A 24516-nucleotide genomic window follows, 5' to 3' on the forward strand; every position below is an offset into this window, starting at 1 on the left:
AAATGGGTTAATGTATACAAAGTGATTAGAACAATGCCTTAAAACAGTGATAACTGCCAAATAAATATTAGGTACTATTTTTAGTCAGACTGAAGTTCTAGGCATTCAGGTCTTCCCTTTATTTGGGTCTAGTGTCTGGACATCTATAATGCAGTGTGTATGCATTCCTGCTTTGTTCCAGAAATAATTTCAGATGGCATTTATGTCCTGGCTTACAGAATACATTTCCATAAGACACTTATAATCATCTAGAGTTGGAAGACAGATCCCATGCTTCATCCCAATGTACCTAAGTCACTTGGCCCAAACCAGCTCATCCTTTTGTTCTCCAAAAAGTGTAAGAATTAGAAGGCAGTGCCTGGGCAGCTTAACACTCTCATGCAGTGGTGTTATTGAGGGTTTTCTTACCATTTAATTATAGGCAGAATTGCCTTCTGGATCAGGTCATTCAGAGAAAATTCCATGTCATGGAAACATAAAACCCTATTTCTTTTCCAAGGATGGAGGTCTTCTAAAAAATCTGCTTGTCCAATACATATTTTTTTCTTTTTAAAAGAAATTTTCTTGGCTGGTTTAGATAACTGGGTTTATTAAAAATGGATGCTATTTATTCTGCCTTTAAATGGCCCCTTCTAGGGAGCCCAAAGGATTTGAGAAGATGATCTCATGCCAGAGGAGGCAGGACTCTCACCTGGATTGTGTCAGAGGTAGGGCAAGAAAACTGTCCTCAACCAAAGAAGTTGAGTTTTAGATCTAATTTGAGTTTTAAAATTTTTATCAATAAATCAACCAATCTTGATACCTTACTATATGGATGAGACCCTATGCTAAAAGCTGTAAGTTATAGACTGTGTCCTTAAGGAAAATAAGTTTAGTATAAATGTTCCCTTTTAAAGTAATTGCTAAGTGAAGGTTGTGGCAGAGCCCTGTAATTTGTGCTGTCAATGTCCCATTGCAAATCTCTGTGTGAAAGCCAAGGTTGATGCGGAGAGGTGAGAGCCCATTCAGTCAAAACACTGAGCAGACTCTGTTGCACAAGCAAATGTGTTATCATATTTGGAATGCAACTGGCTTGGGCTTAAGCTATCAAATGTCCGAGTTCTCTGGTCCAAATAGTTTGGGTGGGATGGCTTTGATTCAAAAGGCTCTTTTGCTGATTTTAATTAGGTAGAAACACAATTTAAGATGAGTTATTCACTGCTTGTTAACCAAGGAAGATGGCCTGAAGCTCCACTCAGTCCCCAAGAATTTCTCAAGTGCTTTTTTTCTGGCTGTGAAAATAGTCTTTCACATCCAGAAAAAATAGGGAGGGCTTATTTAGGGAAATCTATGCCTAGAAACTGTCAACTTTAGATCACTATAAAATGTATAGATATGAAAACAAATGGTCTTAATATGATTATATGCATTTTCTCTATGGTATGTGCACGTATAGATCTGTGTGTAATCAGGGGACCTCCACCTCCAAACCAGCCCTTCATTAGACTGTCATGAATGATAAAACCTAGATGGGGTAGGGGAGGGGAGGACAGGGGAAGGGAGGACAGGGAAGCTGTTTGTGTGCTCATGCACAACAAGGACGGTGTGTGTATGTGTGCTCATGCACACCAAGTGCCTATTACCTCTTGCCTATTCTCACTCCTTCCCTGGGTCTCACAACTTTTCCATGAGCATGAGTCGTTTCTAGTTTCCCTGACACCTTATATGCTGGAGGGAGAAAGGGGCAGCTGCCAGCAAAATGAGCTAAGGCTCTGCTGGTTGCTGCCCTGTCCTCCTACCTAGAATCTGGCAAAAATTCAAAGAGGAATAAATATGATGGAGGAGCCCAAGGAGGAGAAGGGGAGATGGTGTAAGAGGGGTAGACATGGACACATGTTCATGCAATGTATCCATTTATTTAACCCAAGGTCCAGATCAAGCACTGTGTTAGGCTTTGACAATCCAAAATCAATTCACCTACTTATGCATTCATTTTTTCAACAAGTATTGGTTCAATGACCAGTATGTATCAGACACTCTAGGCACTAGTGTTCAGCAACAAACAAGACAGGAGGTACTGCTCTCATGGAGCTTGCCTAACAGTCTAAGGTGGGAGACAGGCAAGCAAATAGGCTTGACGCTCAGGAAGTGTACTTATACAACCTTGAGGGTTAGGAAAATCTTGCGGGATGAAACTAAACGAAGATGTAATGGATGAGAGCATTACCAGATGAGACCATCTTTCAGCTAGGTCTTGAAACTGACCAGTAGACCCTAATGTACTTCTTTTGGAGTCTTGTACAGCATTTATTTTTTCCTAGCATAGGACATTTGGTGACTTCTTAGATCGAGATGATGCAGTTTTCTTTCCACTCTTTTTGCAATTTGCTAATAATATTGTCACATTCTTTTTAAAAAGAAAATCTCTAATATGTACCCAAATGTATGACATCACTCTTTTTGAAATTTGGGAAGAATTTTGGAAGCAATGCATCAGAGGATGTAGAGAAGTTTTCTGCCACTTTATGAATTGTGGTAATCATGTTCTCCATTAAATTGTCTCCAAGGACCAGATGTTGTCAGGAAGGTGGGATAGAGGAACATTTATGCACCACAGGTGAAACTTGGCATGGACCCTCTGGAGAAGAACCTGGTAGTTAGTAGTTGGTCAAATTTAAGGCATTGCACTCCTGAGTCGGTGTCTCAGATAAACTTTCACAAGTGTCCATAAAGAGACATGTGCAAGGGGGATCATTATAGTGCTGTTTGTGGTTGAAGGTAGGTGGACGACAGTCACCATTCAGGAGACATGTGTTGGAAATATGTCATGAAATGCTCTGTAGCTGGTAGAAGTAACTGGCAAAGTATGAAGCATGAGAGACTGAGTGACAATTTATAAGAAACATGAGATCTATAATATAATAACACTCAGATAAATTAATAAGCACATATACAAATAAGAGGATTTGTGTTAAACGTTAGAATGACTTCCTGGTATGGATAGGGAAAAAGGGGAAGGGAATGAGAGAAGAGGAAGAACTAACTAACTAACTAACTAACTAAATAACACAAGTGAGTAGCCCTTCTTGAACCAGTGTAGATAATGTGCGATGAACTGGGGTGTGATTAAATAATGTTTGTGAGGTCCTCTAGAAAAAGTAGAAAGAAAAGAAGAATAGAAGGAAGGGAGGGAGGGAGACAGAGAAATGAAAGAGAGTACGAAGGAGGTAGAGCAAAGTAGGAAGGATGGAAAGCAAGGGAGGAATGCAGAGCCATTCTGTAGCCTCCCTTCCCTTGCTGTCCCAGGATGGAAGCTTTCTCCCAGATTCTCACCAGCCTGCAGAGCTGGGCAGGAGAGGACAGCTAGAGCTCACCCACCAGTGTTGAAGAGGCTGTTAGGGTTTACAAGATGGAACAGAAAGCTTGGGGTTCAGTAATGCATAACAGAGGAAAGAAGAAACTTGGGGGAAATAAGGAGTTAAGGGTACTAATGTTGAGGGATAGGGGGTGTGATGGAGAAGTCAGTAGGTGAGGAAGGGGAAAGAGGTCCTTGTGGAATCCATCTGCCCACCCCTCTTGGAGAAGAGCCTGGCCTCGTGAGAAGGTCAGCCACCTGACCACTGGTCATGGTGAACGATCACACCTTTTCTGGTCCTCATACTCTCCAAGCACTAGCTCCACAGAGCCAAGTGACCCCAGCCCCTAAGGAGTGGCTCCAGGCAGCCTGAGGGGCGTTGCTGGTAGGGAGGAGGTTCCCTCAAGCCAAGTGTCTCATGAAAGTGACACCAAGAGTTACTCTGGGCCCTGAAGAGGGAAAGAGCAGACAGCTGCTTTTATAGCAGCATCTACTTCATCAAGATAAATCCTATGTCAAGGTCATATTATTTGACATTTATGTAGGAAATCATAGAATCGTTAATAATTGAGGGTGCTTCGTGGCCATGTCTGATGTTTTCTAGCTGAGAAAGCTGAGGATGAAGTAGGTTCAAAAGCCCCAATTTATGTTTCCCTATAGCACTTCCTAGGTCTGAAACTGTCACATTCTTATTATGAAAGTCAGGAACGGGGGTGGGGTGGGGATTCTGATCTGAAAAGAATGAGCAATAGGAAAAGGAAAATGCCTATGCTTCCAAGATTCTGTTTTTAGATAATTATTTTTATTACTTAAAAAAGGGCAGAGACTAAAAATACTTGACATATCAGCATGGTCAATCTTAAATTGATTATTCTTCAAGGTTTTCCATACAACACTGAGAATGAATTAAATTTCCATTCCTGAAAACATCTGACAGAAGAAATTCATACCTTACGTATCGTATAATGAAAAAGAACACGAGCATGGCATTTGCAGAAGGAGGAGAAAAAAGCTTTCCTGAGAATTATTCCTTGAGATCTTTGAGTTCAAACATCTGTTGGGCAGCTCGTTTTCATAATTGGGAAAGTTGTTTGAACCTTTGCTCTCCCCTCCCACCTCCCTTTCTGCTCTTTTACTTCTATAGGAGTGGAGTAATTAGCTCCTAAAAGAGTTAACAAAATACATTTTATTCTACCTGTTTTACTTTCCTATTTATGGATTCATTCCTTCCTCTCATAGCAAGCACAGTAAAACATTTGTTTTTAATAAGAAAAATAGTTGTTTAAATAAGTTAAACTTTTTTTTTTAACCAGAACTTGCAAGTTCATTTCTGGCATTTGCTCCTAGTTGAGTCCATTTATTTATTATTGTCCCAGATTAATAGCCTTTTAATTAGCAGTTATTAATATAAAATGCAATATTTATCCTCTCATCCGAGGAAAGAGAAAGAAAAACACATATATTTTATTAGTAATTTTTGGCCCTCTGCCATTTGGTAGCTAAAAAAAAAATAAATGTATATGTTACAGTAAACACACATTTGTTACATTACATTCTGGAATATACCATCTGTATTTGTCTGTGTACTCAGGAAAATTATATATTGTTCACCTGGGTAGCAATTTGTGTTCTGGCAAATCTTTATTTGCTCTCAAGGGAACCTATTTAATATAATTACATTTAATTGATATTTGTGGTGGTGGATTAAGGAAAAAAGAACCGTCATTTAATACGTTTCAGGATTTTATGGGTCTTGTATTTCTTGGCTTGGTTTTCAAAATACATGTAACCACATTTTTTAAAGCTAGGTACTTGGATAATTCAATCCTTTATTAACATAGTACACCAAGAGGGTAGAGTTTAAAACTATCTGACATCCTTCTGCTAAAACAATGAAGAAAGAATTAAATCTTTATCCTCCCAAATTTTCTTTTATATTTGTGTTTTCTAAAGGTTTTTATGATTAAAATACATTGCCCATGATTTAGCTGATAATTTGGTGCACATCCAACCCCATAGAAAGTAACTGGTTAGCTGCTGAAAGAGGGAACACACTAACTTTTCTCCCTTCCTCACACTCTCAGCTGTGAATTTGGTTTTCCTCTTATGTCAAATGCAATAGAACTTTCCTTTCTCTGTTTTCCATCAATGTGGAGCAGACGATTTTTTCAAATGATGGCTTTAGGCAAACTTCAGGGGTGCTAAATATGTCAAACCTGGAAAAATGATACCTCAGGTTGTATTGCTGTTAGTTCATAAAGTTGTTTGTTGATTTTTAAACTCTTTTTAAAATACAAGCACTCCTAGTGAGCAATATAGCCACCAGTTAAATAAACAGATTAATTATGTATAAAAATGTAATTGAGACCAGCTAATGCTGACACATGATAGTTGTCACAGACTTTAAGTTGACATATGCATAGCTGAAGACAGAATCAGCTAGCATATTTATGCCTAAGCATATTAATTTTACTTGTAGTGGGAAAATAATTACTAAATAAGAATCCATGAGACACAAATTTTTTTTCTGACTTTCAAGGAAAAAATGTCTATATAAATGACAAGATTCCAGGTAAAGGCAGAATACTTCACATAAAGTGAGCCAGTAATTTCCATAGGCCTGTTCTTCTGTAAGAGCACTGACTCATTATCAGGGCCATTTCACCAAAAGGAACATCCAGCTGATGTCTCTCTTTGTTTCTCCCTCTGTACCCACAAAAAATGAATAAGTGAAAGAGTCTTATCTAACATCTCAAAGGCAATGATGGGAATTCTTTTTTTTTTTTCTCCCTCTGTACCCGCAGAAATGCATAAGTGAGAGAATCCTATCTAACATCTCAAAGGCAATGATGGGAATCCATCCATCATCTGGTCCTAAAACTCAGTTTGCCAAAGAGAGAGCAGAACAAGAGTTCACAGGCTGAGTAATTCTAATCCTGGTGGTTAAGAGACAGCATCAGGCCTTCTATGTATGGAGAAGGGTGCTGGGAACTAGGGGATGTGGGTTTCTGACTCTTGGCCACTCTGGACTTCTGGCTCCATCTTTGTAGAAGGAGGGGATGGACAGAGGATTCCTATGAGCCCTTCCAGCTCTACGTTTTCTTGGGATCTTATTCTTTCACCTCTTTAGTTGCCATGTATGCAGATCCCTAGTTCTAATAGAGTTTCTACATATAAACTAATAATTATCCTATTTCTGAGGGAAGACTTCTAGTCCTCATTAGTTCTTGTTCTCAGAGGACAGTGAGAATTTCCCTAGATGAGGTCCATAAAATACGTACATCATTAAATATTAAATTATCCAAACCCTTCTCCACCACCTACCGCCTATTTTCCCAGGTAAAGAAACTGAGGCCCAGAGAGGTCAAATGACTTGCTCAAAGTCTCACAGTATCAGGAACTAGACCCACTGTTCCAGGCAAGAGGCTTTCTGCCAACCAGCTGTGCTGTAACTACTCAATTACTCAATATTGGACAATTTCACTTGGCAACCTAGTAATCCTGAAAGCCGAATAATAAGTTGACTCCCGACATTGTTTTTGAGTTTGATGTTTCAAGTTCTTTTGAGCATTTTTGTGGGTTGAGTGAGGGAACAAGGAGGGTGGGGGAAGAGAGAGACTGAGGAACAGACAGAGAAATTTGTTTCCATTGGAGAAGATGGGAGAAGATTCCCCTTCCTTTGGTAGAAATAGCTTAGTCTTTAGGGACATGAGAATATATTTCCTGTTGCCTCCCACCTCCTTTCCAGGGCTAATTCCTTCTCTAAGAAATCAACAACTAGAAGAATAGGGCAATGTCAAACTGTTACTTAAAATTCCCAGGTGGGACCACTTGTTCCCGCAACTTTAGTGTGAGGTAGGTTTCAGTAAGAAATTCCTGGGCTGCCATGTCATTTTGCATTAAACCATCAGTTTGTTGGCTTGAGATGACAGCACATCACACATCCAAATAATTTTTCTGTCAAGTCGATTCAGAGAGAGAACAGGGATGAAATATGGAAAAGCAAGTTTGAGAAAGATGGAGTTCTTTCTGATGAACGGAATAGGACATTTTCTCCCTGTTTTTAATTTAAGGTTCTGAAACTATGGCTCTTCACTCTGGAAACTGACACGTGTCCAGGCTTGAAATTATCCTGTTTAACATAAAGAAGGGTGAGAGAGTGACAAGGGTGTACTCAATACGAGGTATCAAAAGCCAAAGGGCTCATAAGCAAGAGAGAAAAATCACCCGGACTCAACAAAATGCAATTTTGGATGAAGCCTGTCCTTTCTTTGATATGAAAATGAATTAGCTTCTGTTTTCCTCACCTTCAATAACCTAAGTTGGGATCACCTGAATTGAGGTATTAAAAGAGCATCACTAGATATAGAAACAAAGCTAGAATAATTTTGAGGATCACTTATTTCTCTAGTTGAATAAATTGGACAGATCCTGACAGTTCATCTACAAAAAATGGAAATCACAATAACATGCTGATCAGGGAGCCTTTTTGGAGGGATGAATGTGTGTAGTCGGAAAATGTGGAATTTGAGGTCCCTCTTCTGCCTTTTTAAGTGTCATGTGATCTTGGAGGAGTTACTTATTATTGTGAAAATGATCATTATTTATTAGATGTTTTCCATGTGTCAGAAGCTAAGCTACACTGTTTGTGTATATTATATAATTTCATCCTCAAAATACCCACAGAAGTAGGTATTATTAACCCTATATCATAGATATGTAAACTGAGGTCCAAGTTCACTTGCCTATGAAGTGACAGATTAAGATTTGAAAGCAAGTTCGTCTGATGTGAAGACTGATGCCCTCAACTAACCACTACTCTCTATGGAAAAAAGTTCTTTGTAAGATGCCAGTTATTTTTTAAGTTAGCGATTCTTGTCAAGTAATAATTTTATAGTCATCTTGTAAGGTAACTTCAGTTACTTTAAGTAGTACCTTCAGGCTACAAGTAGCATTTATTTGGCAATAAGCAATTTTTGATAATAATGGCTACCATGTATTGAGTTCCTATGCTGTGCTGGATCCAGTTCTAAGCACCTGAGATGTTCTGATGTCTTTAATCCCCACAACAACTTTGTGAAGGAGGTGCTATTGTTATCCCCATTTCACAGATGTGCAAACCAGAACACTGAGATCTTTATAACCTTCCCAAAGTCTCACTGCTGGTGAGTGGCTCAGCTGGGATTTAAACCCACGTAGGCTGGGAGTGCCTGGGTGGCTCAGTCAGTTGATTTAGGCTCAGGTCATGATCTCAGGGTTCTTGAGTTTGAGCTCTGTGTTGGGCTCTGCGCTGACAGCTCAGAGCTTGGAGCCTGCTTCAGATTCTGTGTCTCCCTCTCTCTCTGACCCTTCCTCACTTGTTCTCTCTCTCTGTCTCTCTCTCTGTCTCTCTTTCTCTGTCTCTCTCTCAAAAACAAATAAACATTAAACCCAGACAGACTGGTGTAGAACCAGAGTGTATAACGTCACCTCTTTGAAGTATGTGTGTAAACCCTGGATGAGCGAGTTCACAAAAGGAGGTCTTGCTCATGTGTCTGGGGAAGCAGAGAGCTTGTTGATGCTTCAGGTTGACGAGTGGGAGCTCTTCTGTAGAGATTTGTTTGGGGTATCTAGCTACAGGGACTATTGCTTTCTTTGTCTCCTTTCTTAATTAACCCTCATTAATCAGTGGACCCTGACAAAAACCCAAGTCACAGTCTGTGCCAAGCAGCCCACCTTTTAATCCTCCTGACTGTTCAGGACTCCATTCTCAGCTTGGTTGTTGCCTTGACAAGCTGGAGAATTGCAGTATGAAGGACAAGACAGAAGGGAGACCACGAAGAGGTAAACCCGCTTCATAAGACCTATGGTTGGTTTCCACCAAGCAGCTTTCTGGAGAATCTCTGCTTTGATCTCCATAATGTCCTTGGAACTTCCCTGTGATGCACAAGGTAGGGTCCCTCCAACTCTAGAAGGGTAGAGAACAAAGTTGTGTTGCCTAATAGTGCTCTTAATTATAAACAAGAGAAGTTGTCTATTTTGTTATCTTATACCAAAATGAGTTTATTAGCGAGAGCTACTGAGTAGTTCACAGAATAGTAGGAAGGCCAGCAAACCAACTCAGAAATGGAAGAGGAAGCAAGAAGGGGTGTACAGGGAAATGGCCTGGTCGGGTACTGCAGCCACTGCCGGTGAGCGCTGGACCCCACCCTGTGGGCAGGAGTGGACCTGGAGGCCTCTGCTCTACCAGAGCTCTGCAGTTGCCCTTGTTTTTTTTGTCTCACTTGCCTCAGATTCAAACTCGGCTTGCAATAAGCAATTGGCCCATTTTCAAATCATATAGAGCAGGAATTGCCAGAGGTTAGGAAGAGCAAAGACTGGCCTTTTTGGCTAAAGATTCAGAGGTTGGGCAGTCAAAAAAGCATTACAGCTGTCCACCACACGATTACTGATCTATTTATTGGGAACCTAATTTGCCACATCCAATCCTGAGTAACTCTGTTGGTTCAGTATGTCCATTTTACAAATGTGGAAACTGGAATAGGGAAGGCTGGTAACTTACTGCCATCTCTAATGCTGGGATCACCTTTAGCAAGTTGCTTCTCAACTGGAGAAGCACCAGCTTAGGCAGGAGGAGTCATGCTTTTGTTCACATATTGGTTGGATGGACGTCCTCTCTTCTCTTGGGAGAACTAAGAACCAAACTGTCTCTTGTAAAGTGCTTCGGCACCTTTGCCATTCTGGCAGGAGCAGAGCCTGAGGTGTCTAAAGAGGAAGACGGGTAATAAGAAGTGTAGTCTATAAAATGCACAATTTATTTCTATATATTCATTTGCATCTGGTATGCACACAGCTGTTAAATATATTCCCAAAGAACAGAAACATTATCCATTTCCATAATTTTTGAATTATAGAAATATTTAGTAAAACTGAAAATACAGCGAGCTTTTATAGGCCGTTATAGTGATTGAAAGGCCCTGACAACTTCTCATAGTTCACAGTCATGGGAAACATATGTGCAGATCTCCTTAAGGGAGCAAAGATGTGAGAGCATCGTGGGGACCAGAGGGAGATGCTTTCTGTGAGAGTTCAGAAATCTCTGAGGCCAGGGAAGAACCACAGAGACCAAGTGGGAAGGCTATCAGCGTGAGCCAGATCACCGACAGGCCCTGGTGTGGAATGGGCAGTCCCGACAGCACATTTTAGTTGAGCCCCGACTGATAGCCTGGCCATCCCGCCAGGCTAACAAAATGTCTTCCCTGAGCAGGACCAGAGTGGGGAGGTTTCCAGGATTCACATTTCAGGAATGTGACTAGTTTTTTTTCAGCAAGCTTTCTGTGCTATGTCACATTTATGAAAAGTTACACATTACACATTTTCCTAATTTGTTTTCTTTGTAAAAAGAAAGGCAAAAGGACAAAGAGAGAGACCACATGCTACAGTCAGAAGCCAGAAGACATGTTTGAGAGCTGGCCCACCACTGACTAGCTGTGTTGATCTTGGGCATATTGGTACTTAATTCTTCTAAGTCTTAGATTGTTGTCTACCTCACAAGATTAAGTGAGATAATTTTTTAAAATGCTCCGTGTAACTTAAAGAGATATTCAACGGTGAGGTGTCATTCATAAATGAAAGTGTGCCTAATACCACCTTGGGTATAATTTGGAACACGTTTCTTCTAAAATTCAAGTTAAGTACCCAATAAACCTGCACGTGCGAAGTACACAACGGGTCAATGTATTGATCCCAGACCCCAAAACAGTAGGAAAATATGGGATATTTCTACTAAAGGTGATGAGATGGACTACATCTACTATTACTCCTCCTAAAACCCAAATAAAATAATAGTAAAAGGATTTGGTTAAAGGCATAAACACCTAAGGAAGGGATAACAGCTTACGAGGTTGGAAAGCAATGGAATGAGCGGTACAAGATTTTTTAAAAAGTGGACAATAGTAGGTAACAAGGATTCCACAAAACCCCTAGTGCAGAGTCCTCCAGAGCCTCAGGCACTGACAGCTCCTGGTATCCCTGGAAGCAAGGGTGAGATGCATCGAAGATACGAAGAATTGGTGGAGAGTCTATTTCAACAGCAATTGGGCCCCAAATCCCTTCTCCCACTACACTCAGCCTGGAGACTGCCCTTCTCTCACCCAACTGAACAAAGGAGGTTCCTGGGGAGGGAAAATGGAGAGTATCTTACACAACTGAGGATTAAGTGAATGTATTTGTGCTGGTTAGCAAGGACCCAGACCTCTTCCTCCAATGGGCTCCTTGAACTCACTGGGCAGCCAGACCCTGGCTCTGCAGGAATTTGGATAAGTGTTTTATCCAGAGTTTAACCAGCCCAAGACATAAAACATAAAGATACAAACTTGGGAGATTCTTTAATAAATGAATGACCCAGCCATATTCATTTAACCAGCATTTAATGAAGGCCTATTATGTGCCAGACACTTTTGTAAGTCCAAAGATTTAGCAGAAAAAAAAATAAGAAAGACATCCTTGCCCTCATGGAGCCTAAATTTGAGAGAAATGAAAGAGGAAATAAAAAAAAAGTAAATGAGTAAAATATATAATGTGTTAGATGATGATAATTACCATGAAGAAAAATAAATTAGGGAAGGGGACAGCAAATGTCTGGAGATGAGACAGGAAATGAACCTATAAATAAAGTGATCAGAAGAGGTTCATTGAGGAGGGGATGACAAAGTAAAGGCCTGGAGTTGCTAAGGGAGTAAGCCTGAGAGCTCCCAGGTGGAGAGCTGCTCAGAACCATGGTTCTGGTGTCTGGCCTGGGACCAGAAGGGCCAGAGGCCAGGACGACACGACAGGTGTGAGTGCAAGGTCAGGGAAGTCAAGATGAGGTCAGATGATTAAAGGAGTGTGGGAAGCTGAATAACTGCCTCCAAAGATGTCCGCATCCCAATCCCCAGGACTTGATGTTACCTTACATGGCAAAGGGGCTTTGTAGAAATGATTAAGCTAAGGATCTTGAGATGGGGAGATTATCTGGAATTATGCAGGTGGACCCAATATCATCACAAGGATCCTCATAAGTGAAAGAGGGAGGCAGGAGAGTCAGAGTCAGAGAAGATGGGAAGATGAAAGCAGAGATGGCAAGAGGAGTGATGTCAGGAGGAGGCCAAGAGCCAAGGAATGCAGGAGGCTTCTAGAAGCTGGAGAAGGCAAGGAAACAGATTCTCCCTTAGAGCCTCCAGAAGGAATGTGCCCTGCTGACACCTTGATTTTATGATTTCCGAACTCCAAAGCTGTAAAACAATAAATTTGTGTTCTTTTAAGCCGCTAAGTTTCTGGTAATTTGTTACAGGAGCCAAAGGAAACTAGTACAGGAGGGAAGGGAGCAAGCAGATCCAGTGTTGTCTTCTATTTCATAAAGTAAGAATTTTAAAAAACAAATTGACCTTATTTTTAAGGCAACCAGGGGGAAAATGCCCATCATTAAACTCTTCTGTGTAATTTATTGCCTTGGATATGATAGCTTTAAAATAAAGATTAAAGCATAAAGCTTTTAGCATAAAGAAATGTAAAGCTCTTGAGTAATGCTTTCACATGTTTTTCCCTATAATGCGTAAGAATCTGTTCTCCCCATGAGCATCAGCCAAATATGACTAGGAAATTTAAATCACTTATCCTTCCAATGTTTTCCTCTGTGCTCCCATTTCTTGGAACTGATCAAGATGGTATGTGTTTCTGCTTGGATGGATTTTTATAGTACTGAATGGAGATCACTAAAGCCCAGGGCTATAGGCGCCTACTGAAGAGGTAACACTTGGGGTTTGGGGAAAGAGTGAGTTGAGGGGAGGGTTGGCTAGGAAGTCTTCTGGGGATGCCCACATAGGGAGGGAGATTTCTGCAGAATGAATGAGAGGGCTGTGAGAGAGACCCCCATGGAGTGCAGTCTCCTCTTTGAAAATACCTCAGGAGAAAGCAAGACCTTTGAGAACAGTGACTTATAAGAAATAAAAGACCAGTGTGTCTTTTCACAACTAGGCTAACATTGCTTGCATTGCTTTACGTGACTTCCAGGAAACAAAAAGCTTTTACATATTTGGCCCTGTGATGGAGATGAACTGGAATCACCTTTGGTAGGAGATGGAGGCCAGCATGTTGACGTGAGGGCAGTAGCTGGTATGGAGTCAGGGAGAAGAGTGTCTTCCTAGGGACCGGGAAGGGGATGGGTGTGGGGTGCAGTGCTTGTGGACAATGCTTTGGAGCCAAAGTGTACTAGTACAGAAGGACAATGGGTGTCTTTAGAGGATGTTGAGGAGGCCCTCATTGATTCATGGAGCAGACTTGGGGGTGGAACTTCCCAGAAGTCACTGGAGCAGTAAGGTCTGACAGACAGAAGAAGACTAGGTATCACCAGCTGCTCCTTGTATAAGTAGCAATCACTTAAGGTCCATGCCTTTTGCCCCTATTCCAGGCTCCGGGTAAGCTTTCGGGAATCTCATAGCATGCTAAGGAGGGTGGTATTTAACACCTGCAACAACTCTGGTTCTTTCAGTAGATGTCCTGTGGACTTTGCTTCCAGGCAAAATTTGTGTGGTTTCATGAGAGCAGTGCTGGGCAGCTGAGTCCCCATCCCTGCCTCTGCCGCCAACCAGCTGGGTGACACTGGTTAAGTCCTTAACTTCTAAAGGACTCATTTTCCCATCTCTGTCAATGAAGGGACCAAGATATAAATAATTGCAAATTTTGAGTGGAAGAGTGCTGTTGTATCCTTTCTCTCCTAACCAACACCAACATAAAGCAAAATGAAAGTCAAACCTAAAAAGAGCAGCAACATCACAACCTAAAAAAAAGAAAAGATAATAGTTTACAAATTGCAGAGCCATCCTAAAGATACCATACAATATAGAAAGAAAAAAAAACTCATGTAAGGACAGTTTAAACAAAAACGAGAACCTATCAATAAAGTTGTCACCAAGTGTGATGAAATTTGGTGAATTTTATTACTTCTGATGCTCCAAAAGTATCCAAAGTGGCTGTGGAGACCAGGTAAGCTATTTCAAAGGACCCTTTTGAGTGGAGTATGAACAAAAAAACCTTTCAGTTGACAAAATCCAAAGTCCAAAATCCAAAATCCCAAATCCCAATTGTTTGGGAGAACAATTGGCCTCCAGTTGAAAATGTGATGCTCTTTGTAGACCCTCAGTTTTGGCTAGTAGAATTCCATTGCTATCAGTCCTGTCGGCCATTGCTCCAAGCTGCCTAAAGACAGTGGTTTCACAGAGCCCACTTGAACTTCTAGCACATCTGGTGCCCTGAGTTTTAGAAAAGCTGTGGTGTTCCCATGTTGCTGATAAGAAATTTGAAGCTTATATTAAAGGTCCAGGAATCTAAAACCATGTATTATGTGAAGCACAAGGAAGAAATATAGCGTTTTAATTTTTTTGCCAAAGGTTGATGCTAAAACCATGTATATGATGGAATCTGAATTGCTCTTTTTAAAGTTGATTCCTTTAAGGCTCTAACAAGGAATTAACCAGGGCCACTATCACCTGTGTCACCATGGGTTGATGTCTGCCTCTTGTGGCGGGAACCTGGGGCTATCTGGTCCATTTCCTCTGGATCCTACTCTGGACTCCTTTTCTAGCCTTGCTGTTCCCATGGGGCTGCTTGCTGGCCACCCCCTCAGTGAGCTCTAGGACCCACAGCCTGTTCAGTTCTGTGTGCCGGGCCCAGCTGTGACCATCTCCAGTGAAGATCCTGCCAGGACTCGAGTCCTTTGCATTTTAGTGGTGATAGTTGTTAGATTGCTACTGTCTTGATTCTAGATTTCAAGAAATTGGGACAGTCAACAAATGAGAAAAGCTCTGGGATTTTATCTTGGAAGAGGGCATTTACTTAATTTTGAAGCAGCTCATTCTCCATGGCTACTCACTCAGATAAGAAATCCAGAGCCTAGGGATACGGGGGTGGATCAGTCAATTAAATGTCTAACTCTTAATTTCAGCTCAGATCATGATCTCATGGTATGTGAGTTCAAGCCCCACATTGGGCTCTGTGCTGACAGTGCCTGCTTGGGATTCTCTCTCTCTCCCTTTCTCTCTGCCCCTCCCTTGCTCACACACACTCTCCATCTCTCTCAAAATGCGTAAACATTAAAAAAAAAAAAGAACGAAATCCAGAGCCTAATGTGTGCTTCCATTACAGACTCTTTGATTACTGTAACCGTATTTTATTTATTCATTTGTTTATTTTATTTATTCATTTAATTAGCCAAGAAACTCAGTAATCAAGGTAAATATTTTAGTACAATATTTTTAAAAAATAAAAATTAATGCCAATCATTCATAATATAAAAATTTTAAATTAAGGTTGGGTCATTATTAATGTGCTTCCTCTTGCCTTTGACTCTAATATGGCCTGGCACAGTATTGTTACTGATTTTACCTGAGTGGTGTTTTTTTTAACATCACTTCTGACATGAAATGTATGCTTTTTCTTTCCCCTCTGACACCAAATACTTGTCATTTTTTACACACCAGTTCTCCAATTCTCCAACACCAATTGAGTGTTCAACAATTCAATTCAACTCAATTCTGACACTAACTCCTGGCGATAGTGCACACCCCACAGGTCAATGGCTCAGACCCACAAGACTGCCCCACTTGAGATGCCAGCTGCAAATGGGGTAGCCAACTTACCCACACTTCTGCCTGCTAACTACCAATTCAAGAGTTCCCACAACTCCCTCCTGAGATTCCATAATTCATTAGAATTACTGGCAGAACTCAGGAGTGTGCTTTATTTACTATTACTGGTTTATTATAAAAGATACACTCAGAAACAGCCAAATGAAAGAGATGCATAGGGTATTGGAGCAGAGAGTGCAAAGCTTCTATGCTTTCTCGGGGCATGCCAGCACCCTTCCTCATGTTTGTCTACTAGGAAGCTCCCCAAACCACATCTTTTAGGAGTCCTTATGGAGGATTCATTAGGTAGCCATGATTGATTGACCATTGATGATTGGACTCAATGTTCACCCCTCTCCCCTCCCTGGAAGCTGGGAGGTGGAGCTGAAAGTTTCAACCCTCTAATCGCATATTGGTTCCTCTGGTGACAAGCTTCATTATGAAATTTTTTAGGGCCCAGCCAAGAGTCACTTCATTAGGATAAGCTCAGGTATGGTTGAAGTAGGCTCATTATGAATAATATATAATCCTCCTGTCACTCAGGAAATTCCAAGGGTTTTAGGAACTCTTTGCCAGGGATCAGAGATAAAGACCAACATGTATAATTTATTTGTTTGTTTGTTTGTTTGTTTGTTTATTTTAAACTGAAGTTAGTTAACATACAGTGTAATATTGGTTTCAGGAGTAGAACCCAGTGACTCATCACTTACATATAACACCCAGTGCTCATCCCCAAAAGTGCCCTCCTAATGCCCATCACCCATTTAGCTCATCCCCCCACCCACCTCCCTCCAGCAACCCCCAGTTTGTTCTCTGTATTTGAGTCTCTTATGATTTGCCTCCCTCTCTGTTTTTATCTTATTTTTCCTTCCCTTCCCCTATGTTCATCTGTTGTGTTTCTTAAATTCCACATATGGGTGAAATCATGTGATTTCTTCTTTCTCTGCATGACTTATTTTGCTTAGCGTAATACGCTCTAGTTTCATTCACATTGTTGCATGTATAACATTGTATCGCACTGTCTTTATTTAAAAATTTACTATTTTTTATTAATTTTGATTTTTAAAAATATTCCACTAAAATATTATTTATCTTGTTTACTGAACTTCGTGGCATCCCCTCAAATTTGGTACCTGGGGTAAGTGCCTCATTCATTTCACTCTAGACACAGCCCTGCTTCTCAGCCACCCATCTTTGGGACCCTGAGAAAGTGTGATGGCAAGGCCCCTAATATAAGCTTTACACATGTCAAATAATTTAGTGACCACTATTATACAGAGATCAGTTAACTTTACCTATACAAATCTGTGCAGATCAGTGGACTCAATGAGCAGGGTACACATTGAATAGAACCATAAAAAGAAAGGGAGCCTTTCTTTTTGCAGCCTTCCAAGTGACAGATAGAGGTATTAAACAGGACACTTAAGGTCAAATTGCCACCTCATTTATACTCCTGGGCTGGAGAGCTCTAGGGTATCCTGTTACACTAAGAAGTAGGATCCAGCCTCAGTTCAACTTGGAAGCTTTGGATGCCAATTATCTCTTGGGGCCTCAATTTCCTTTCATATAATATTGGAAAAAACTGGGTTAGCCATTTCTAGGCTTTAAAAAAAAAACAACTATAAATATTTATAACTTGATTTGTTTTTCTCAAAGAAGATAGGTCTGCACAGTGATTTTCTAAAAATTAGCTTTCTAAAATTTCTAAAACTGTATATCTTCATTATAAATGATGGTGAGTTTAGAAAGTCAGAAAAGTATAAAGGAGAAAGTGAAAATTATTTATTCTTCTACTTCTCAGAGATAACTGCTATTGATGTTTTGGTGTACCTAGTCCAGACACACACATACACATGCACACAACCCATAAGTAAAATATACACTGATTTTGTAAATCTTTATAGATTTTGAAGAGGGTTGGTGGCTGGAAAGAGGATCGTTAAGGAAATCATTCATTTAGAGCCTACTTTGGGCAAGCTCTGTGTTGTTTAAACTTCACTATAATTTTATCTCCATTTTACATATGAGAACGCTGACATTCAGGAAGGCTGAGTGGCTTTGCCTAGGTCACATACCTAGTGAACCAATTATCAAGGCAGGGTGGGAACAGGGACCATTCTGTGGCAAAAGCCTAGATTATCCCCAGCCTACCTCCTTGGGAAAGGAATATGGAAATAAGAGCCTCATTCCACGAATGGCTGACTACATTTTTACTAAAATTAAATATAGTGTGGCACTCTGAGAATTCAAATTTAGATAAAGTCTATAAGACATTCAAACGGTTTTTTTCCCCCCTCTATTTCTAGAGAATGGCTTTTCCTGGGCAGACTTAAATTCAAGTTTTGGCAAAAATGGCTTCATGGAATTTTTTTCTGAATAGAAGGAAGGCAGGTTTTTGTTTTTGTTTTTGTTTTTGTTTTGTTTTTGTTTTTGTTTTGGCTTTTTTTTAAAATTGAATTTGGGAAGCACATACCTAACATCAATACTGATTGGCAGAGATTAAGCAAAGGTTTGTTTTCTACTTTAAACTATAATTCAAAATGTGTTGCTGAAAGTGGAGACAAAATTAGTACTTTGGTAAAATCTCTAGTGTTCAGGTGCTATGCAGGTTCCTAAATTAGCTATTTGAATCACACACTGTAAGGTAATGATCTCACAGCTCCTTGCAGAAGGAGGGGACATGCAGGAATTAGCCATTAGCTGGCAGAAACCCAGGGGGACTTTTGTAGGAACTAAACTGCAATCTGCTTGAATGCTTGGGTTAACTCTGTTACGTAAAGAAAATCTGGATTTAGGGAAAGACAACATTCCATAGACCCAGTTGAAGTATTTGAGGCTACCATGGGCATTTTGTAAAAAGTTCTTACCAAATCCTAACATTTCAAAAAGACAGAGAGTTGAATGGTAATGGTGACTCCTGGCCCTTGTTGTATAGGGCGCCAAATTAGCTTCTTCCTTCCTGTGCCTTGTGTTTCCCATCAATGAAACCCAAGATGTAAGACTTTCTGCCACCTTCTCAACTCTTACCCTCACTGGCATGTTTTGAAAAGATAATATCTTCCCATAGATCCACACAGTGAATTCCTAGAAAGAATATTGCATAAAAAAATCTCTGGTATTATGCTCTTCCTTCCCTCCTTCCCCCAATGCCAGGACAGGCAAGCCACATAGGGAACTTAGAGGAAAGGATGCCTTTCCCTCATCCATCCCCCTTTCAGGGTCTCTGACTAAATTGTAACTTATTCCACAGATGGGAGAGTCGGGTTGGTTATAACTTAATCTACTTAGCTGTAAATAATCTTGCCCGTGTCCCAATTTCTTCATCTGCAAATTGGAACTAATATTTATGTTGTAGCTCAAAGGGATTTAGTCAGGCCTAATGAGATCAGTTGTGTAGCGGGTTTGGCGCTTGTTGGATGGAAGGCATTATATAAATATGCCGTCATTTTCATTAGGATTATTTTCATCATAATTTTATGCTAAACACAGCTGTGGCAACATATGTTTTAAAGATTTAAATAAACATTCCTAAATTTGTGAAACCTGATTCACTTTTGCCCAATTTGGCTAAATTTGCCATCATTTTGAGAATTCTGAAGGCAAGGCTTTCAATTCACAAAGCGTCTCCTTATAGCAAAAGTTTATGTACTGACAAGCATAATTTTCTTTTGTAAGCTCTTTAAAAACACAGCAAAATTGTCCAACATGATAGCCTGGCAACTGGAGGCGGGGTTCCCTCACAGGAACTGTGTGAAGGGAGAGTCACTCACAAAAGTAAAACTTGAAGCTATCTCAAAACTGCCTACAATGAACATAAATCTTGATTTCTGGAAAAGTAGAACAAATAAAAAAAGCTTAAGTAGTTTTTTTTGTTAGTGTGTTTTAACATAGAGGTCAAATCATGGGCATGTCTTTAGTTCAAAATATCGGTTGTAGGCCACTTACATTTTAGGCTATATTAATAAGTGTTTGCTTCACCCTTCTCCAGGATTAAATGCCTGGTGACCCAGCTGCACAATTTCAATGACCCACAACATTGAATCAATTGTGCCCTGGGCATAATATGTGGAAGTAGATGTAGCCAGGGTTATACCAGCAAAAAGGACCCAAATATTCTTTGGCCCTTTCCCCAAAGACTGATTATCTTCAAGGGTTTTGAGCAGCAGGACCACAATTCCCAAGTTTCTTTTGTTGTGATACAGGTAAGTAAGCAGATAAATCAGGACCAGTTTGAAGACTGCATATGTCCTTTTCCAATGTGCCCACAACCTGGTAAACTCTGTGTCAAGGCAGTGATAATCAGGTTCACAACCCTACTGTTGACTCCTTATTTAACTTTATACCAACTTATTTTCATGCTCAGCAGATTACTTGAACTGGTGATTGCCTGCCTTGGTTTTGTAGTATTCTGGGATATCTCCAGTTACCTCAGAATTATACCATTTTAGAAATATTTTTATTTGACTTATTAAAAGATTAAGTACATGCCCTAGAGTGCTGTGAGAAAGGAGGATTTTTCAAGCCAATATTAATAGTTTGGGAGAATCTGGCATAAATCGATGATGGTAGTGATGACCAGATTTAGAGCTTTACATTAATTCAGGCTTCAGGGGGTGCTCTGGGGAAATGGACCCGCCCCCCAAAAAAAACAAAAAACAAAAAACACATGCTTAGGAAGGTGAGGGTGAAACATTTTTTTCTGGGAGACAAAAGAAAAGAGATGTTTTGCTTTTCTCCATGATGCTAATGCTATTTTTTAAGCCAAATAATCTCAAACTTTATGAAAACTCGTAAGTTTTCTTATGAGTTATTATTTCAGGAATGAGCTTGTTTTTAAACAGACTTTTAAAAGCAAATCACACACATGTGCTCACACATATACACACACAAAATTTCATTTCATGGGTTGAAGGTGCAGCCAGGATTATCCAACTTATCAAATTTGCTAGATGAATCTGGTGGTGGTGCTCCTTAAGACTGCAACTTGAAAACAACTGCTTTGAATGCCTTCTCTTCTAAAGCAATCCATGAGAGTAGCTGGAAATCAGCATCCTCCGAGAAGACACAAGCTCTACTGTCCTCAGAGAGGTACTCTCTGCACTCTCCCTTTGCTCCCCAACCCAAGAAGAGGTACTGTAGGCAAAATATGAAAGATATCCCCAAGGATTCCAAGAAATATTTCCAAGAAATATCTGAGCCAGCTCCTTGGGTAGGGGAAGAGGTGGGGAGATAGGGAAGAGGTGGGGAGATAGTTGCCCAGCAAGTAGGGAAATGGAGAGCCATTGTAATGTTGGCCTTTGTGTGGTGTTATGGCAGGATGAATAACACCAACCCCAAAGATGTCTACATCCTAATCCCTGGAATCTGTGAATCTGTCACCTTACATGGAAAGGGGACTGTGCAGAAGTGATTAAGTTAGGGATCTTGAGTTGGGGAGATTGTCTTGGTAGCTGGGTTGTTCCAATATAGTCACAGGGGTTCTTATAAGAAGGAGGCAGGAGGATCAGAGGAAGAATAAGAGGCAATGTGATGATGAAAGCGGAGAGAAAGAGACGGGAGTTGCTATAATGCTGAACTCGATAGAAGACAAGGCTATGAGTGAAAGAACGCAGACAGCCTCTAGATATTAGAACAGGGAAGGAAATGGATTCTCCCTTGAGCTTTCAGAAGGAAGGTGGCCCTGCTGACCCATTTTATTTCCATAACCTCCAAAACTGTAAAGGAATAAATTTGTGTTGCTTAAAGCCATTAAATTGTAATTTCTTATAGCAGTAATAGGAAACTGTTGGAGGTGGTCCCTAAAAACCATCCTTCAGGTTTAATGATTCACTAAAAGGACTCATAGGACTAAGGAAAGCTGTTATATTTATGGGTATGGCTTATTACAACAAAAGAATACAGATGAAAATCAGCAAAGCAAAAAGGCACATGGAGAATTTACCATAAATCATATGTCCTAGCTTAAACTATTTGGTCAAACTGGTAAAGCATGGCCCAGGTCTTCAGGCATATAAAAACACTCTTAGGGAAAATATTCCGAGGGCTTAGAAGTTATCTCCCAAGAGTTGGCCGAAGGTCAGTCCCTAAGACAAGCTTTTCTTAGAAATATGCAGAGTTTGGGTAGTCCAGGCCTACTGAGTTAATCCTTTCCTGCACAGAGAATAATACAGGTACTTAGGCTGGCAAAGGCTAGGAACATCCAGGTTATAACTGTGGGTTAATGAACACATTTGTACTAAGCATTTACTAGTTCAAAGAACAATGTGAATTGTTTGGTTTCATCAATGAATTAGACCCAATTGGAGAGCTTACCATATAATGGGGGAGGCGACCTGTTAAAGGCATGATACAAAATATACCAGACATTGATAAGGATTTAAGAAGTCTTCAAGAAGGAGGTAAAATTAGAACTACAGTTGGAGTGATTAGGTGGGAATGTAAATGTAATCATGACTCTTCTTCTGGATCCCAGAACTGAGAATGCCTTAAAAAACAAACATTGAGGGGCGCCTGGGTGGCTCAGTCGGTTAAGCGGCCGACTTCGGCTCAGATCATGATCTTGCGGTCCGTGAGTTCAAGCCCCGCGTCGGGCTCTGTGCTGACAGCTCGGAGCCTGGAGCCTGTTTCAGATTCTGTGTCTCCCTCTCTCTGAGCCTCCCCCGTTCATGCTGTGTCTCTCTCTGTCTCAAAAATAAATAAACGTTAAAAAAAACCCAAAAAACAAAAAAAAACCAAAACATTGACTTCTTTCTTATCTGAGCCTCAACAGAGAAGCCAATTAGTATCCCTTTCTTAATAAATACAGAAGTAGTTAGAGGCAGTAATCAAACCTCCCCTCAACTTTCTCTTCTCAAGACCATAGGACCTTGGGTGCATTCACAAATTTTATTTCCCAAACTTTTAATCATGTTGGGGCTTCTTTATCAAATTTTCTCCAACTATGACACATTCTCTGTTCATCATTTAAAGTGAATGGGACTCAAAGCATAAGAGACTCTTAAAAACTGAGAACACACTGAGGGTTGATGGGGGGTGGGAGGGAGGGGAGGGTGGGTGATGGGTATTGAGGAGGGCATGAGCACTGGGTGTTGTATGGAAACCAATTTGACAATGAATTTCATATATTAAAAAAAAATAAAGTGAATGGGACTCTTTAGGGTCCAAGTAATGCAGTCACGGCAATAAATGTCTTCTCCTATTACTTCAGGAAAACTACATTCAAAAACCAGGCTTCTGGCAACCCAAACAAGGCCCCAGTTAATAACAGCAAAATAAGGAAGGAACTTAGCAGAGAAAGAAAATAACAAAAAGCAGCCCCAGAGTCCACATTAGAAGCTATGGAAGGACTATCCTCCACAAGTGGTTTTTTGGTTAACTCACCAACCAACCTGAAGGAAATGTCTCTATATGGTATACAACATGGAACAACAATAACAATAATTAATACTTATTGAATGTTTAATATAGAGCAAATACCTGTTTTAAAGTAATAATTTATTCAACCCTCCTACCTATCCTAGGAAGTTGATTGTGTTAAAATCATCCCCTTTTACATATGGGAGAACTAAGGCACAGAGACGTAAAATAACTTAACCTGTGATCACATGAGCAGGAAGCAGAAGGACTCAGAGAAGCAAGAGAAAACAAGGAAAAAGAAAGAAGAGTAGACAGAAGGGTGCAAAGCACAGAGGTGTGAAACTGTGGCACTGGAAGTGGTGGTAGTAAAGGCTTGTCATTCATCTACAGAGTAGCCCTTTGAAGGAACAAGGAAAAGAATATTCATGGGTATGTAGGTGGTGGCAGGTGGGAGAAACCTGTGTCTTAAGAACCAATGTCATGAGCATTCTGAACCCAAAGTGTGCCAAACACTGAGAGGACAGCTCTCAGGAAGAGCTTGCTGTATGCAAGGTCAGTAAATGAACCAACACCCAATTCTCTACACTCAGAGTGACAGCTGTGCCTTGGCTCTGGTCTGCTGTGTGCCAGCTCTTAAGCATGCTTTTTCTTTCTACACATCTTCCGTTTAGACCTCTGTTGAAATGCTATGGCTTATGGTTAATGCTATGAGCCTAACTCATGAGGCTGAGGGTCTTAAAGAAGATACTGTGTCCAGAAACACTTTAAATTATAAAGTATTATCATTATTATGATGATTACAGATCATCAATTCAGAGTGACAAATGGAATGAGCAAGCAATTGGGAATGAGGAAGTTTGCTCTGTTGTTAAATATCTGGGTGTAGGACACTGGGCTTTCAAGCCACTGTTCCAAATTTGGATCCCCCCTCCACACCCACCTGCTCATCTCATTCCCCTGGATATTCAAGCTGCAGGGGAAGGATTAATGAAGTGGGAACATTACAGAGGTAAAAATGAGCTGGGGGAAGTGAGAGAGAGGAAAAAAAAAATCTCTTAAAACCCACAAAATCCTTGATGTGCCTGGGTGGCTTAGTCGGTTAAGCAACCTACTCTTAATTTTTGCTCAGGTCATGGTATCACAGGTTTGTGAGTTTGAGGCCCAAGTCGGGTCTGCGCTGATAGT

Source organism: Panthera uncia, chromosome B1 (assembly GCF_023721935.1).
Source record: "Panthera uncia isolate 11264 chromosome B1, Puncia_PCG_1.0, whole genome shotgun sequence".
Lineage (NCBI taxonomy): Eukaryota > Metazoa > Chordata > Mammalia > Carnivora > Felidae > Panthera > Panthera uncia.